Source organism: Betta splendens, chromosome 15, assembly GCF_900634795.4.
Source record: "Betta splendens chromosome 15, fBetSpl5.4, whole genome shotgun sequence".
NCBI lineage: Eukaryota > Metazoa > Chordata > Actinopteri > Anabantiformes > Osphronemidae > Betta > Betta splendens.
Genome location: NC_040895.2, coordinates 3536096 through 3551080, shown reverse-complemented (window position 1 = coordinate 3551080; position 14985 = coordinate 3536096). Strand labels below are relative to the sequence as shown.

The 14985-nt window shown below is 41.3% G+C and overlaps 1 long non-coding RNA gene across 1 annotated transcript; it reads left to right on the top strand.

The window, feature by feature from the left end:
* Nucleotides 1-11309: 11309 nt before the first annotated feature.
* Nucleotides 11310-12682, top strand: LOC129603048 (uncharacterized). Its single transcript, XR_008692604.1, has 3 exons — nt 11310-11931; nt 12052-12103; nt 12274-12682. It is a non-coding gene; the product is annotated as an uncharacterized LOC129603048 (long non-coding RNA).
* The last annotated feature ends 2303 nt before the right edge of the window (nt 12683-14985 follow it).

Here is a 14985-nt window from a genome sequence, read left to right as displayed (position 1 = left end):
TAAACCTAAGTTAAACTTAGAAACACAAATGAACAACGATTTTTGTAACGTTAGAAAGTCATCAAGAAACTCTGCGAAACTGAAACTATCACAACCAGTCCTTAATTGACTCGCTATTTTTGATCGAACCAATTAAATTAGATTCCAGCCCGTTTGCTTTTGGGCTAGTTTAAGTAGCGCTGACGCTTTGAAACACCTTGAAAAGTCCAGCCTGGCTGACTGTTACTTCGCTGAACCCGAGCCGTCATCATCAATCGCGAGCGACGATTCCTGGCTCAGAGGCCGTGGCAACTGGACCAGAGAGGGCACGCCTGCTCAACTAACCGGTAACGGGAGACGCTGCACAGCGGCTACAGCTCCAAACTAAGGCAAGACGAACATCTCTAATTCTATGAGAATTCTGGTGTTTCTCAAAGCGCTAAAATTGAACATTCCAAATTGATTAGTTATTCTTAGATTTGAATTAGTTAGAGACAAATACTCTTTTCTCTTGATCAAAGCCATCACACACTCAGGTCTTGACCATTCTTTGGGTTTTCACTTATTGATTCATTCACTGTTCATCATCTCATTCTGATTGTTCTCTCATTTTCTATTCTGTTTATTTGAGTATTTCCATATTATGTTATTCATATATCCAGTAGTGTTAGATTAATAAAACGCTAAAAGGAATCTGGTTTTGTGCATTGTGCATTTTTGTGCATTGTTCTTCAGATTTAAACAGAGGTCACTGAACCGCAACAAGAATTCACGGCATAACAGACTGATTTGGTTTTATCACAAGAAAGTGGTTATTGGTGTTCATGAGTGGTAACTCATTGAATTGATATCTGGCGTTGACTAGATTGACACAAGCTTGGTTTCAGCTTTAAAACAAACCTGGTGCCCCAACTTCGAGGTATATTAATGTTTCTACATTAATATCAAACTATTAATAATTTGAATCTGTTACACCTGTTTTGTGACCACTGATCCTGCCTGCTCCTGCTTACCACCTTGCTTGTTTTCCTGTGAATCCTGTTTTCCTGGAAACCTGTAAGTCTATTAAATCGGATCAATTCCACCTCTTAGTCTCCTGTGCCATGCGCGTGGGTCCGGTTCATCCGCCCGCCTGACATGCGCTAGGTCATCTTCATGTACAGCATCTTTAAACACCCTTTTAGTATCTTTTAGTCCAGTGTTTTGTTTGATTGCTGATATAAAACAGTTTTAGATTAGTCTTTGTGTGTAAGAAAAACCTAGTTCACCCCCACGTGGTATCAAATAACAGAACAATGTTGCGCTGCATCTGTAAATGTTGCTACAGTTTGCTAACATGAATAACTGTGTGTTAGCACACATTCTTAGTTCTTATTGCTCGTTTAGGTTAACTGGCCCTTTAAATTAGGTTTTACTTATTTTTTTTATGAGAGGACATACATATAATATTTAATTAATAGATGGGCAAAAACAAGCCAATTGCAGGTTTTTGAAAGCAGTATGACCTTTTTAAAGTGTGTACTTTGCTCAAGTTAATGTTGTTAAGTGCTGCAATTAGGTGTTTACCTACTATAAAAGGAAAAGCAAGCTACAGGCTGATTGATTAACCAATGGGCCATCAAGATTCTGCATGAGTGCAACACTGATGCACTACTGCTTGGTTGGCTGACTGACGGTAAGCGTATCGCCTCACTTCCGGTTACTGAGGTTTGCTGCCGCTGTGTGTGTACAGCGTTACTCTCCGCTCTTTTCTAAATATTATCGTTTTATATCTGACAGTGACTGCTAAAAGTTGCAAAACAAGCTTGTAACACTCAAGCATCTTTTCCTTTCATTAAACGTCCTGCTAATTTACACTGTTATTTAAGTGTTTTCTCCGCTAGCGTAGCTCCTAGCTTACTTTCCTGCTATGGCTTCCCCCTTTTCCTTTCCCTCTCGCTCTGTTCGGTGCTCGGTGTGTCTTATGTTTAGCTTATCCTCTGCCTCCTTTAGTGATGGTAATGGTATCTGTAATAGGTGTACGCTAGTTGCAGGGTTGGAGGCGAGGTTGTTAGACTTAGAGTCTCGGCTTGGCACTTTAGAAAACAGGCCAGCTACCCAGGTCCCTTTAGCCGGTGCGGAGCCTCCTAGCTTAGCTGCTACCAGTCCCCCGGCAGGTCCCAGGCAGCTGGGGAACGACTGGGTCACGGCTCGTAAGAAACGTAGCTTTAGGCAGGCGCCCACGGTTCACCACCAACCGCTTCACGTTTCAAACAGATTTTCCCCACTCAGCGACACACCCGCTGAGAAACCCACTCTGATCATTGGTGACTCCATAGTCCGAAACGTTAAGTTAGAGAATCCAGCGGTCATAGTTAAGTGTTTGCCTGGGGCCAGAGCGGGCGACATTGAGTCTTATCTTAAGCTCCTGTCTAAGGATAAGCGTAAGTACGCTAAGATCGTAATACACGCAGGAGCTAATGACGCCCGGTTACGCCAATCGGAAGTCACTAAAACTAACATTGAGTCGGTGTGTTCGTTCGCCAAAACAATGTCGGACTCCGTAGTTTTCTCTGGACCCCTCCCCAATGTGACCAGCGATGACATGTATAGCCGGCTGTCATCGCTCCACCGCTGGTTGTCTAGGTGGTGTCCTGCAAACTGTGTGAGCTTTGTGGCTAATTTGAGCACTTTTTGGGAAAACCTGGGCTGATTAGAAGAGACAGCGTCCATCCCACGTTGAACAGAGCCTCTCTGCTCTCTAGTAACATGGCCATGTTGCTTAGCCTCCCCACTCCGTGACAACTCAGAGTGGAGCCCAGGACGCAGAGTCGCAGTCTTATACGCCTCTCTCCATGTTCTCTACAGCCGCCACCCACTCCTAGTATTAGTTATCGCATAGAGACTGTGTCTGCTTCTCGACCACCTAAACTATACAAGTCACAAACAAATCAAAGAGGAGTGACTTACCAGAATTTAATAAACATCAAAACAGCTCCTCTTACGGAACAAAGTAACAGTAAGCTAATAAAGTGTGGTTTATTAAATATCAGATCTTTCTCATCTAAATCCTTTTTAATAAATGACTTAATAAGTGACCATCACATAGATCTGTTCTGTCTCACTGAAACCTGGCTGCAGCAGGATGAATATGTTACTTTAAATGAGTCGACTCCAATGAGTCACATCAACTATCATGTTCCAAGAAGTACAGGTAGAGGTGGAGGAGTAGCAGCAATTTATAAATCAGATTTATTAATTACTCCTAAACCTAAACATAGTTATAACTCATTTGAGAGCCTCACTCTGAGCCTTTCTCACCCAGACTCTAAAACTCAGAAGCCAGTTGTGTTTTGTATTGTTTACCGTCCTCCTGCTCCATATTCGGAGTTCTTAACTGAATTCTCTGAATTCTTATCTGACTTAGTTCTTAGCACAGATAAAGTCATTGTAGTGGGAGACTTTAACATTCATGTAGATGACAGCAACTGTCTCCGCACTGCTTTTAACTCCTTAATAGACACTATTGGTTTTACACAGCAGGTAAATGAACCCACTCATCGTTTTAACCACACCCTAGATCTTGTCCTGACATATGGGGTTGAAATTGATAATTTAATAGTTCTTCCCCAAAACCCTCTGTTATCTGACCATTTCTTATTAACTTTTGAATTTAGCACAACTGACCCTATAACAGCTGGAAAGAAATGTTACTATAGCAGATGTTTATCTGACAACGCTGTTGCCAGATTCAAGCAGATGATTCCATCATCTTTTGCCTCAATGTCTTGTAGATACACAGAGAACAGTCACCTTAATCCTTATGAACAGGTTGACTGTCTTGTAGATGATGCTGCAGCTTCTCTACGTACAATGTTAGACACAGTGGCTCCTCTGAAGAAGAAGACAGTGAATCAGAGGAGGTTAGCTCCGTGGTATAACTAAGAGATCCGCAGCCTAAAGCAAAGGACTAGACAACTAGAAAGACAGTGTCGTTCCAACAAAATAAATGTAAACTGCATTGCATGGAAGGACAGTCTAATTAAATATAAAAAAGCACTTTGTGCTGCTAGAAAAACATATTATTCCTCCCTAATTGAGGAAAACAAAAACAACCCCAGGTTTCTTTTCAGCACTGTTGCCAGGCTGACAAAGAGTCATAGCTGTATTGAGTCTACTATCCCCTTAAATCTCAGCAGCAATGACTTTATGAACTACTTTACTAATAAAATTATCATCATTAGAAAAAACATTCAGCAGCGACTTCTTCCAAATGACAGAAAGCACTGTCTAGATCCATCAACTTTAAATTCATTATATCCTCTGTCTTACCTAGACAGCTTCTCCCCTATAACTCATATGGAGTTAACCTCAATATTTAACTTTTCCAAGTCGTCCACTTGTCTTTTAGATCCAATCCCAACCAGATTACTCATAGAAGTTCTATCAGCTCATCCATATTAAATCAAATCAACCAATCTTTACAACTAGGCTATGTACCACAGGCTTTTAAGGTGGCGGTGGTCAAACCTCTATTGAAAAAAACCAACCCTTGACCCTGGACAACTAGCCAACTATAGGCCCATTTCAAATTTACCCTTTATTTCCAAGATTCTGGAAAAAATCGTGGCTAAACAATTATCTGACCACCTGAGTGGGAATAACCTGTACGAAGATTTTCAGTCAGGATTTAGAAAACATCATAGCACAGAAACAGCTCTGGTTAGAGTCACTAATGATCATCTATTAGCTTCGGACAATGGTCTAGTTTCTGTCCTTGTCCTGTTAGATCTTAGTGATGCATTTGATACAATTGATCATAACATTCTATTACAGACACTAGAACATAGAATCGGGATTAATGGAACAGCATTGGGATGGTTTAAATCCTATTTGTTGAACAGATTCCAGTTTGTTCATGTTAATGATGAATTCACCACACGCACAAGGATTAGCTATAGAGTTCCACAGGGTTCTGTGCTGGGTCCAATTCTGTTTAGCCTATACATGTCTCCTCTAGGTGAGATTATTAGAAATCATTCTATTAATTTTCATTTTTACGCAGATGATACTCAGCTATATATGTCCTTGGAACCAAATGAAACAGACCAACTAGTCAAAATTCAGGGTTGTTTAAAAGACATCAAATCCTGGATGTCCCAAAACTTCCTTCAACTAAACTCAGATAAAACCGAGATTCTTATTGTTGGGCCAGAACAGGGAGCAGAGCTTTTAGCTACCAAGCTCCTCTCCTCTGGAACCAGCTCCCTCTTCAGGTTCGAGAAGCTGACACACTCTCCACCTTTAAGATTAGGCTTAAAACCTTCCTTTTTGATAAAGCTTATAGTTAGAGATGGTTCAGGTCACTGGCAATTATTGTTAGTCACAGGAACCATCTCTTAGTTAAGCTGCAATAGACATAGACTGCTGGGGGACTTAATTTATACACTGAGCTCCTCTGTTCCCTTCTACCTCTTCTGTCCAATAACCACCCATCATTGTTCTATGTTCAACTAACCTTGTCTCTTTCTCTCCAGTAGTTTTGCTCCTCTCTCTCTCTCTCTCTCTCTCTCTCTCTCTCTGAGTGAGGTGGCGTATGAGAGTTGTGAGTGTTTCGACGGAGCGATTAACTGGTTTTTGATGTATATTCGAGTTACAATTTACTTTTTGCTCATGTGGGTGTTTTCGGTGAAGGTTGTTTTATTGTTTTGGTGTGCACATATCGAGGGTTGGGGGTGTTTTTGAAGGTTTTTTTCCGTGTTTTTTCGCCGCCGGCGTCTGCAGGTGCAGACTTCCGGCCGGTGCTAGCATGATGCTAACCGAGCTAATGCGGAAGCACGGCCTGAGGATTGCCGCTGCTTCTCGCTTTTCTGTGGACGAGTGCGCGGTTGCTGTGGCTGCAGTGGTAGGTCCGCTCAGCCTAAAATCAGCTGCAAGAATGAACGGAGCGGTGGTTATTTTTCTGGACAGTGTTGATAAAGTCCACAAAGTCATCGAACACGGCATTACTATCAACGGTGATTCTATCCCAGTGTCTCCTCTCACGCAACCTGCTAAAAAGGTAACGTGTCCAACGTTCCACCTTTCGTCAGCGACGAACTGTTGAGAAAAGAACTGTCCAGGCACGGAAAAATAGTCTCTCCCATTAAAAAGTTACCATCGGGCTGTAAACAGTGGGAACTGCGTCACGTGATTTCTCACAGGCGTCAGGTCTACATGGTCCTTAACAATAAGGAGGAAGAACTGAATCTGGGCTTTAGGCTCAGAATTGATGACTACAACTATGTGCTGTTCATAACGTCAGAGACTATGAAATGCTTTGGATGTGGCAAAGAGGGACATTTCGTCAGAGCCTGTCCAGACAAAGCTGGGGGCGACTTCCACTCCGGTGCAGGAGGCCGTGCAGCCGCCTATGGAGGAGAGGCCCAGCGCGGAGGAGAGGCCCAGCGCGGAGGAGGGGAGCAGCATGGAGGAGAGGATGGACAGGAGGCTGGTGGAGAAGGTGCAGACGGACGGGAGGACGGTGGAGGAGGTGCAGACGGACGGGAGGACGGTGGAGAAGGTGCAGACGGACGGGAGGACGGTGGAGAAGGTGCAGACGGACGGGAGGCTGGTGGAGAAGGTGTAGACGGACGGGAGGCTGGTGGAGAAGGTGCAGACGGACGGGAGGACGGTGGAGGAGGTGCAGACAGACGGGAGGACGGTGGAGAAGGTGCAGACAAGCAGGAGGAGGCCGGTGGTGGTGGTGAAACAAAAGAAGTGAGTGGAGACACTGTGGTCCAGACTGACAACGAACAGTCTAAACAGGCTGAAGTTGAGACTGTAAACGGAAGCGAAGTTGCTGATATGTCAAATGTGGGAAGGCAGAACAGAAATGATATAGAAATGTGTAATCAGGACCCAAATGTAAACAGTGCTGTAGCTGCAGAGAAGGCAGGGATAGGTGATGGTAGGAAAGAACATACAAAGAGAAAAAGCGACACTACTGTTGATGACACAGATGATCAGTCAGGAACTGGTAAAAAGGTAAAGGGCCAAAAGCCAGACAGACGACCTGCAGACTCAGACCTCAGTGAGGATGAGTTTTCTCTCAGCTCTGACGGTGAAATGTCTGACTGTAGATCTCAGTCACCGGAGCCCAAGACCTACTCAGTTGATCGGGTTAAACTGTTCTTACAGCACACGAAAAATAAGAGGGGTGTGAAGATTGATGATTATTTTTCGGATGACGAATGTTTTGTGAACTCGGTCTATGACCAAATGGGAAGTAGAGGAAAAGGAGGTTACACAAACCAGGAAGTTGTCAGGTTAAAGAAAATACTGCACAAAATAAGCCGAGATCTGGATGATGGCGTTTTTTAACAAGTTTGTCACCATGCTGCTATGTTTTTTTCTGTGTTTTGTTCCTGTGTCTTTTTTTGAGCTTCTTTTGAAAATGATTATCTTTTTTTCATTTTAACCCTGTGCTGTCATTGTAAGTTTTTAAACTATTCTTGTCATGAGTTTATTTAAAAACTGACTAATAAAGTCTTGTGAAAAATCTAAAAATCTCTCTCTCTCTCTCTCTCTCTCTCTCTCTCCCCCACTCTGTCCTCACCAACAGGTATCATTGGACTCAAAGTTTGGTGTCTGTGATGGGCAGCTGCGGATCCAACCATCCTGCCTGCATCCAGTCCCTGGTCCTTCCATCCTGCCTGTGCCCTGTTGTTGCTTGTTGTTGCTTGTTGCTGTTGCTGTGCTTTTCTATCTCTCTATCCTCTCACCCCAACCGGTCGAGGCAGATGGCCGCCCACATCCAGTCTGGTTCTGCTGGAGGTTTCTTCCTCGTTAGAGAGGGAGTTTTTCCTCTCCACTGTTGCTGTCAAATTAAATGCTTGCTGTATGTGGGATTTGTTGGGTTTAGTTGTGTAGTTAGGTTTTAAACCTTACTTTCTAAAGTGCCTTGAAATAACTTTGTTGTGATTTGGCGCTATATAAATAAAATTGAATTGAAGAGAATACTTGCATTTAAGACTAAATTTCCATCTTCAGACATTTACGCACACACAATCTTTGGCTTTTTGATGTATTTGAGTGATTGATTTAGCCTACAACAAGCCCAAAACCTTGCTTTGGGTTTGGATCATGCTGAGAAGAGAAGAACAGAAGAAGAGATTGATACATTATACCTCACCCTGGTTCACATTAGACAACTCGGGGGACACGTCAAACTGCAATTTCTTTTCCATGTATCTAATCTTATCTTATCAATCAGTCAACTCAGCTGCTATCGAATAGAATCCAATAGACATTGACAAAGTCATAAAAGAGAAAGGTTTAGAGAATAAATAATATTATTATTTATATATATAAATAATGAGGAGAAGCAGGAGAGGACAAAGAAATGATGGAAAATACTACTCTTAAATATATTGTAAGTTTTGCCCTTTGACATACACAATATGCTGTACTGTGTACGTGGATGTGTTACAGATTTCCCCGCTGTGGGACTAATAAAGGCATTCTATATTTGTAAGTGGAGCAATAATGAGAACACCACCTGGTGGTTCATACTGTACAATGTAGTGTTTAATGCAAAAACATCATAGTTTAGTTATAGTTACAGTTTCTGCTATGAAACAAAACTCTGTTAGTGGAAATCTGCCAGATTTGGAAATGACATTCAAGTTTCACAATCAAAACCTGTCAGAACACACGGAGGAGGACCCAAATGCACAGCGCACAGACGTGATGAGGAAGGAATCAGGGTTTATTAGCACAATCGTAGTCAATCAGTCCAGGTCATACACAGAAGGGCACGGTCTTTGAGCACAGGCAAGGAGCAGGCAAGATCAGGTCCAGAAGACAGGCAATGGTTCGGTACACGATGAAGCACAGCGAGGGTACAGGTAGGAAATAGGCAACTCACTGGTCAAACGGTCAAGCAAAGGTCGATATCCGAGCGAAGGTACATACGAGGGTCAGACGGGAATCGGTGGTCAGGAGTAAGCAGGATCAAAAACAAGAGATAATCATTAGAACGCTGGATAGTAAACTTGACAATCTGGCGTCTGACTGTGGACTGAGGTGGTGTTTAAGTACAGGGTCTGATTACTGGATTATTGTCAGGTGTGCATAGTGAAACTGGGATACAGGAAACAGCTGAGGTGAAACAGGAAGTCCTTTCAGGATAAAACAGGAAGTGACATGAAACGTGACAAAACCATGCCAACAAATGGTGCAAAGGTTTCATGTAAAGTGGAAGAAGTATTTGTCTATTATGTTTAACACTAGCTAAACTGTCAACTGTCACAAATTAGCATTAAAACAAGTATTATTGTTATTTATAATAATTATAATTATTATTAATTATGATTATTATTATAATAACCCTTTTGGTAGACCTTTTGTTCATTTGTGTGCAGTAGTAGGTTTTACAACCCTGCCTTCATTAGTTTATGTGTCTGTCTCTTGGTTTTTGTCTAATAAAATCTCAAAGTTATGCTGGAAAAAATAGTTTTGATGACACGTCAGTAAAAATTGTTTTAAACTACAGTACCCAGAAATGCTGCATCTTCCCTGCCATTGTTGTTTAACAGCCCAACAGTCGCTTAGTAGGTCACATGATAAATGAACGAGCGGAAGATCAGTAAAGATCCTTATGAGCGTTTAAGGAACAAACTGGACCACTTGCTGCTCGCTACAGAGCCTGCGTGGCTCCGCTGTCACGTGACAAGTGAACGAACGAACGAACGAACGAACGAACAATATGTAAAGATCTGCAGTACTTGCTGCTTGCCACAAAGCATAAGCTGTGAAAGATGAATGAGAACGATTAATTAAGCCGCGCAGCCCGAGCTGCCGTTTACCTGGCTGCTGGTAGAGAACAAGTGAAAGTAAAACTTATTTTGACAATTAGTGGGACTTGTAAAGCAAAAAGTAACAATAAGTTGCTGATATGTTTACCTGGTGCATTTATTTTATCCAAAACGTGACATCATGATCAACATCATTATTATTGTTATTGTTATTATATTTTATAACTGTGGCAGAGTATTCGGTACCAAAAAAATCAACATGTCATTATATGAACATTGTATCAACAACATGTTGATATAATGTTCTAAAGTATTGATTTACAAACACACTGTACATTATATACACAATAAAACTTCACATCTACAAGAATCAAAGACCACTAATTAATTATAATTCCATGAATAAATAATGTGTCGGCTGATAAGTGGCAAATAAATAAACGTCAGAAATCAGACATTGTTCGCTTGCTGCTCTACAGAGCTTGCACGGCTTGGCAGTCACATGACAAAATTCAATTTAATTTTATTTTTATATAGCACTAAATCACAACAAAGTTATCTCAAGGCACTTTACAAAGTAAGGTTTAAGACCTTACACAACTAAACCCAACAGATTCCACATACAGCAAGCAGCAAGTCTTCTCTAATGGTAATAATTTCATTAGTAAAGTAGTTCATAAAGTCATTGCTGCTGAGATTTAATGGGATAGTTGGCTCAACACAGCTATGACTCTTAGTCAGCCTGGCTACAGTGCTGAAAAGAAACCTGGGGTTAATTTTATTTTCCTCAATTAAGGTGGAATAATGTTTTTCCTAGCAGCACAAAGTGCTTTTTTTCCAAAAGGATAAATCCTTGAGGAAGGACGCTGAGTTGAGTGAGTCCTGAACGAATCATTTCTATTTCCTGTCTTGCTGACTGAGCTTAAGCAGCTGCTGCCATGTGGCGAGAGAAGGAACTCCATGGAAGTGAACAAGTCGTTCACTGAGAGGACTTGTTCCTCCTGAGTCATATAAAAGATTAGTTCATATTAAACGATTCATTCACAAACGACACATCAGGGTACAAAAGGGCTAGGCTAGGCGACGTCAAAAACAGGAAAAAGACCAAGCACAGGGGCCCGTTTCAAGAAGGAGGTTTAACAAACTCTGAGTTAAAACGAAACTCTGAGTTGATTTACTCTGAGTTTGCAAACCTGGAGTTTTCAGTTCCAGAACAGCTGAAAGGAGTTGGTTTAAGCAACTCTGAGTTGACTGACTCAGAGTAAGCCCTGATCAATGGAGTGAAGATATTACGAGTCACCATGGCAACAGGACAACAAAAGACGTCCAGAAATGGATATGATACGCCAAGCATATAACGACTACGAGTCTATAATCCGTAGAAAAGGCAACACGGCTACAGCGGCGAAAGGGAGAGAATTAGCTTGGAAGAAAATAGCTGCTTGAGTCAATGCGTAAGTTTACATTTTAATCATACAGTGTTCAGGGTAACTAAATACTAAATAATTTTAGTATTGTTGTTATATTTCACTCGTAAAGTAAGGACTTTTTCACTCATCTAAGGCGTTACTTCAATTGCATGAAATACCGACGTTTGTATGAATTAAAAGTGCAGTGTTATGTCTATGCATTTTTAAAATTCCTGTTGTGGTTGATGTGGGATTTGTAAAGTAATGATAATTCAATAATCCAATACGTTTTATGGAGAGCAATTATTACATTAATCTAATTAGGTTTTTAAAAGTTACCCAAAACACGTAATAATATAAGAAATTAATTTCAGTTTTTATGTAGGCGCAATCCTGCAGACATAGAAGAACGTGGCTAAAAATGAAATGTAAAAACATAATTCAAACAGGTATAAGGCACCATCATGTTATGGGTGTAGACTAACTGACTTTACAATATTTGACATATTAAATAACTAAATAGCATGCAGAGTATAGTAGTGCAGCAGCATTTTCAACATGGCTGTAATGTTTTCACACAGTTAAACATTTGACTTCTACTCAGCCAACAGAAAGAAGGCAGAGGCTAGAACAACTGGTGGAGGACCTGCACCTCCACCTCTGACGCATGCAGAGGAGAAGGCACTCAGCCTGAACACTGGAAAGCAGGGGCTGAAGGAATTCATCAGAACCCGTCACTCCCCAGGATACAAGTGCATGTGTAAAATGTAAGAGGTCTACCTATATATTTGATTTTTTACATAGGCTACTTTTGATATATCCATTTCTTAGTTTCTTTTACTTTTCTTAGAGTCTGGGTTGGGTTCTTTGTTCTTTGGTCTTAACAGATTCTGATGGTAATATATGAATCCTCCTGTCACAACAGAAGCCCAGGATGTTGTAAGTATACTACTAAATAAAGCTTAAATTATGATAAGCAGTATTATAAAGTGTAATATTAATACAGTTTATACACATCACATGATTTCTGATGTTTGTGTTGCGTAGCTTAAAGGATGTAACTCAGGATCTCCAAGTTTAGTGACTTTATTATCTCCCCTCTGCCCCAGAGTGTGAAAGAACAGCAGGAGGAGGTCAGTCACATTCTGCTGCACAGATGCACACAGTTCAGTGATGTTCAGTAAATGCCAGAGTTCAGTTCTGTAAGAGTAATAAGGAACATGTCATGTCAAGATGTCACTCTAAATCTTCTGTATTTTAAGTTACCGGTTATTGAGTTGTATAAAGTAAATCTCAAGGAAATGTTATACTTGTACCACAAGATTGAAAAGCCAGATATAGAAATTAAAATTCCCAAACACACGCTGGAGATGAGTGTATAGTTAAAGGTGAATAGTATGAATTATTGGAAGAATCATAAAATCTAACAATTGCCTTATAGGAAATGAAAAAAAACAAATAAATTATGATTTACATCTATTCAGTTTCTTTTATTGGTGGTGGTGGTGGTGGTGGTGATGGTTGATTAAGACATTAAAGCAAATCTGTCCATCCACTCTGCAGATCACTGTGATGGAAGGAGTCTCCTCAAGGTCTTGTATTTGTAGGGCAGGGTGTTGCTTCTCTCTAATAATTGCAATAATGTGGAGAACAACACATGTCCCAATAATGTCACAGGCCTCTCAGGTGTTTCCCTGAGTTGACGTAGGCACTGAAGACGTGCTTTCAACAGGCCTATGGTCATTTCCACCCGGGCTCTTGTTCTGCAGTGACATTTTAAAGCGCTGCTGGGGGCCTGCTTCAGGTTCTGGGTGAGGGGTCAGTAGTGTGGGCTGGCATTAACCCCTATCTCCAACAGAAAACCGTAAATCTCTCCTAGAAGAAAGTTCACATTACTTTAGTGCTGCATAGAAGTGTTCCTGTGAGTGTATGCATTGAAATAAGTGTGTAGGACATACATGTACTTACCACAGTGCAGCCTGTTACTTAGCGTTGACTCACTATATATTCATGAGTTCACGTTTATGATATGTGCAGCATCACATAGGATCTTGGTGATGTAAACAATGTAATGTCAGTTACAGTGACCATTAGAAAGAGTAGTCAGTGAACCTGCACATTTACAGTATCAGTTTATTTCAGATCACAGCAAGATATTATTAACTGATCATCATTTTTCAGATTAGCCTCAATGAAACAAATTAATTACCACATACCTGCAATCCTGTGAAACTCCTCTTTAACAGCTTTAAGGAGTTTGTGTCAAGGAAAGCGTTTGAGGTCGAACTATTCTACATACAGTGGCTTCACTAATGTGCTCAGCATCTCCAATGTTACAAAGAAAACTAATGTTTGCAAAAAAAAAAATGTAACGCAACACAAAGAATATGTTCGGATGTAAAAGCACGGCCACGATGGGTGATGTGTTTGACGTATGGGTGAATAAGATTATTAATATATGTCATGGAGTCTCGAGAAAAACGGTACCGCTAAAATAAATATGCACAGCAATATGACAGAAAATTAACTCGTGGCGTCAAAATCCTCTTGCGGCGTAAATTCAATGCCGTGTGAATTAATACAGCGTCCTCATCTACAGGATCCTCTAGAAACGGACATTTTGGTCTCTGCGCGAAGGAAACAGGTGAAATCTATGAATGTACTGAAAGATTAAACAAGGCATTTAAACACTGTTCACTTTAAAAAGGGGCGGAGACCGAAGGAAACTCTGGGTTTCCCGAATAAAACCTGCTCACGACCAGGTTGCCATAGTAACTGACTCTGAGTTTCGATTACCAAGCTTCTTGAAACGGGATTAAACTTACCCCGCTTTACGGGTTTAAGTAACCCCGCTTTCTGAAACCGAAAACTCTGAGTTTTCCTCATTTCGGGGTTAACAAACTCAGAGTTTCCACAAAACCACCTTCTTGAAACGAGCCCCAGGTTAGGTAACACAGGAAAATAATCTGGCTGTTGTCCTCTCCCTTTCCTTTCTTCATCAATTACCTAACCCTAACCATCTCAAAGGCAGAGGTTAAACCTTTGCTCTAATCCAAAAATGGCCTCACCTTGATAGGAAAAAAATGTTTTTCGGTCCCCACGTTAGAGTAAAAACAAGTACACACACACACACACACACACACACACACACACACACACACACACACACACACACACACACACACACACACACACACACTATACATACTACCTTTGACATAATGCCTTTCCTAGTCCCTTACCCTAACCCTAACCATCTCAACTAAAGGCAGAGGTTAAACCTTTGCTCTAATCCAAAAATGGCCTCACCTTGATAGGAAAAACATGTTTTTCGGTCCCCACGTTAGAGTAAAAACAAGTACACACGAAAATGGCCTCACCTTGATAGGAAAAACATGTTTTTTTTTTACGTTGGCGTAAAAGCAAACACACACACACAAATAAACCATAGCCCTTTTCTCCTATTTCCCATCACTTTTTATTCTCTTGCCAAATTCTTGATTCCCTTTCCCCTGCTTCCACCTTCTGTCTTTCTCCTACTCCTCCTCCATCTCCCTCTTAAGCGCCTCCATCCATCCTTCCATCTCTCCCTCCCTCTCTCATTACCTTAATTAGATCCAGCAGATGAACATCTTCAAGTCTGTTGGGGAGGAGGCGAGGCCTCAGTGATGCAGTAAGGCTGATTTGCATTGGCAAAGTTAATTGCAGGAGCGGAGCAGGTGTTTGGCAGTAATGATCATCACACATGACACTCACCTGTGACCAGCGGCGTACTTGACACACACACACTGACACGCATGCAACCACATGTTCAGCAATGT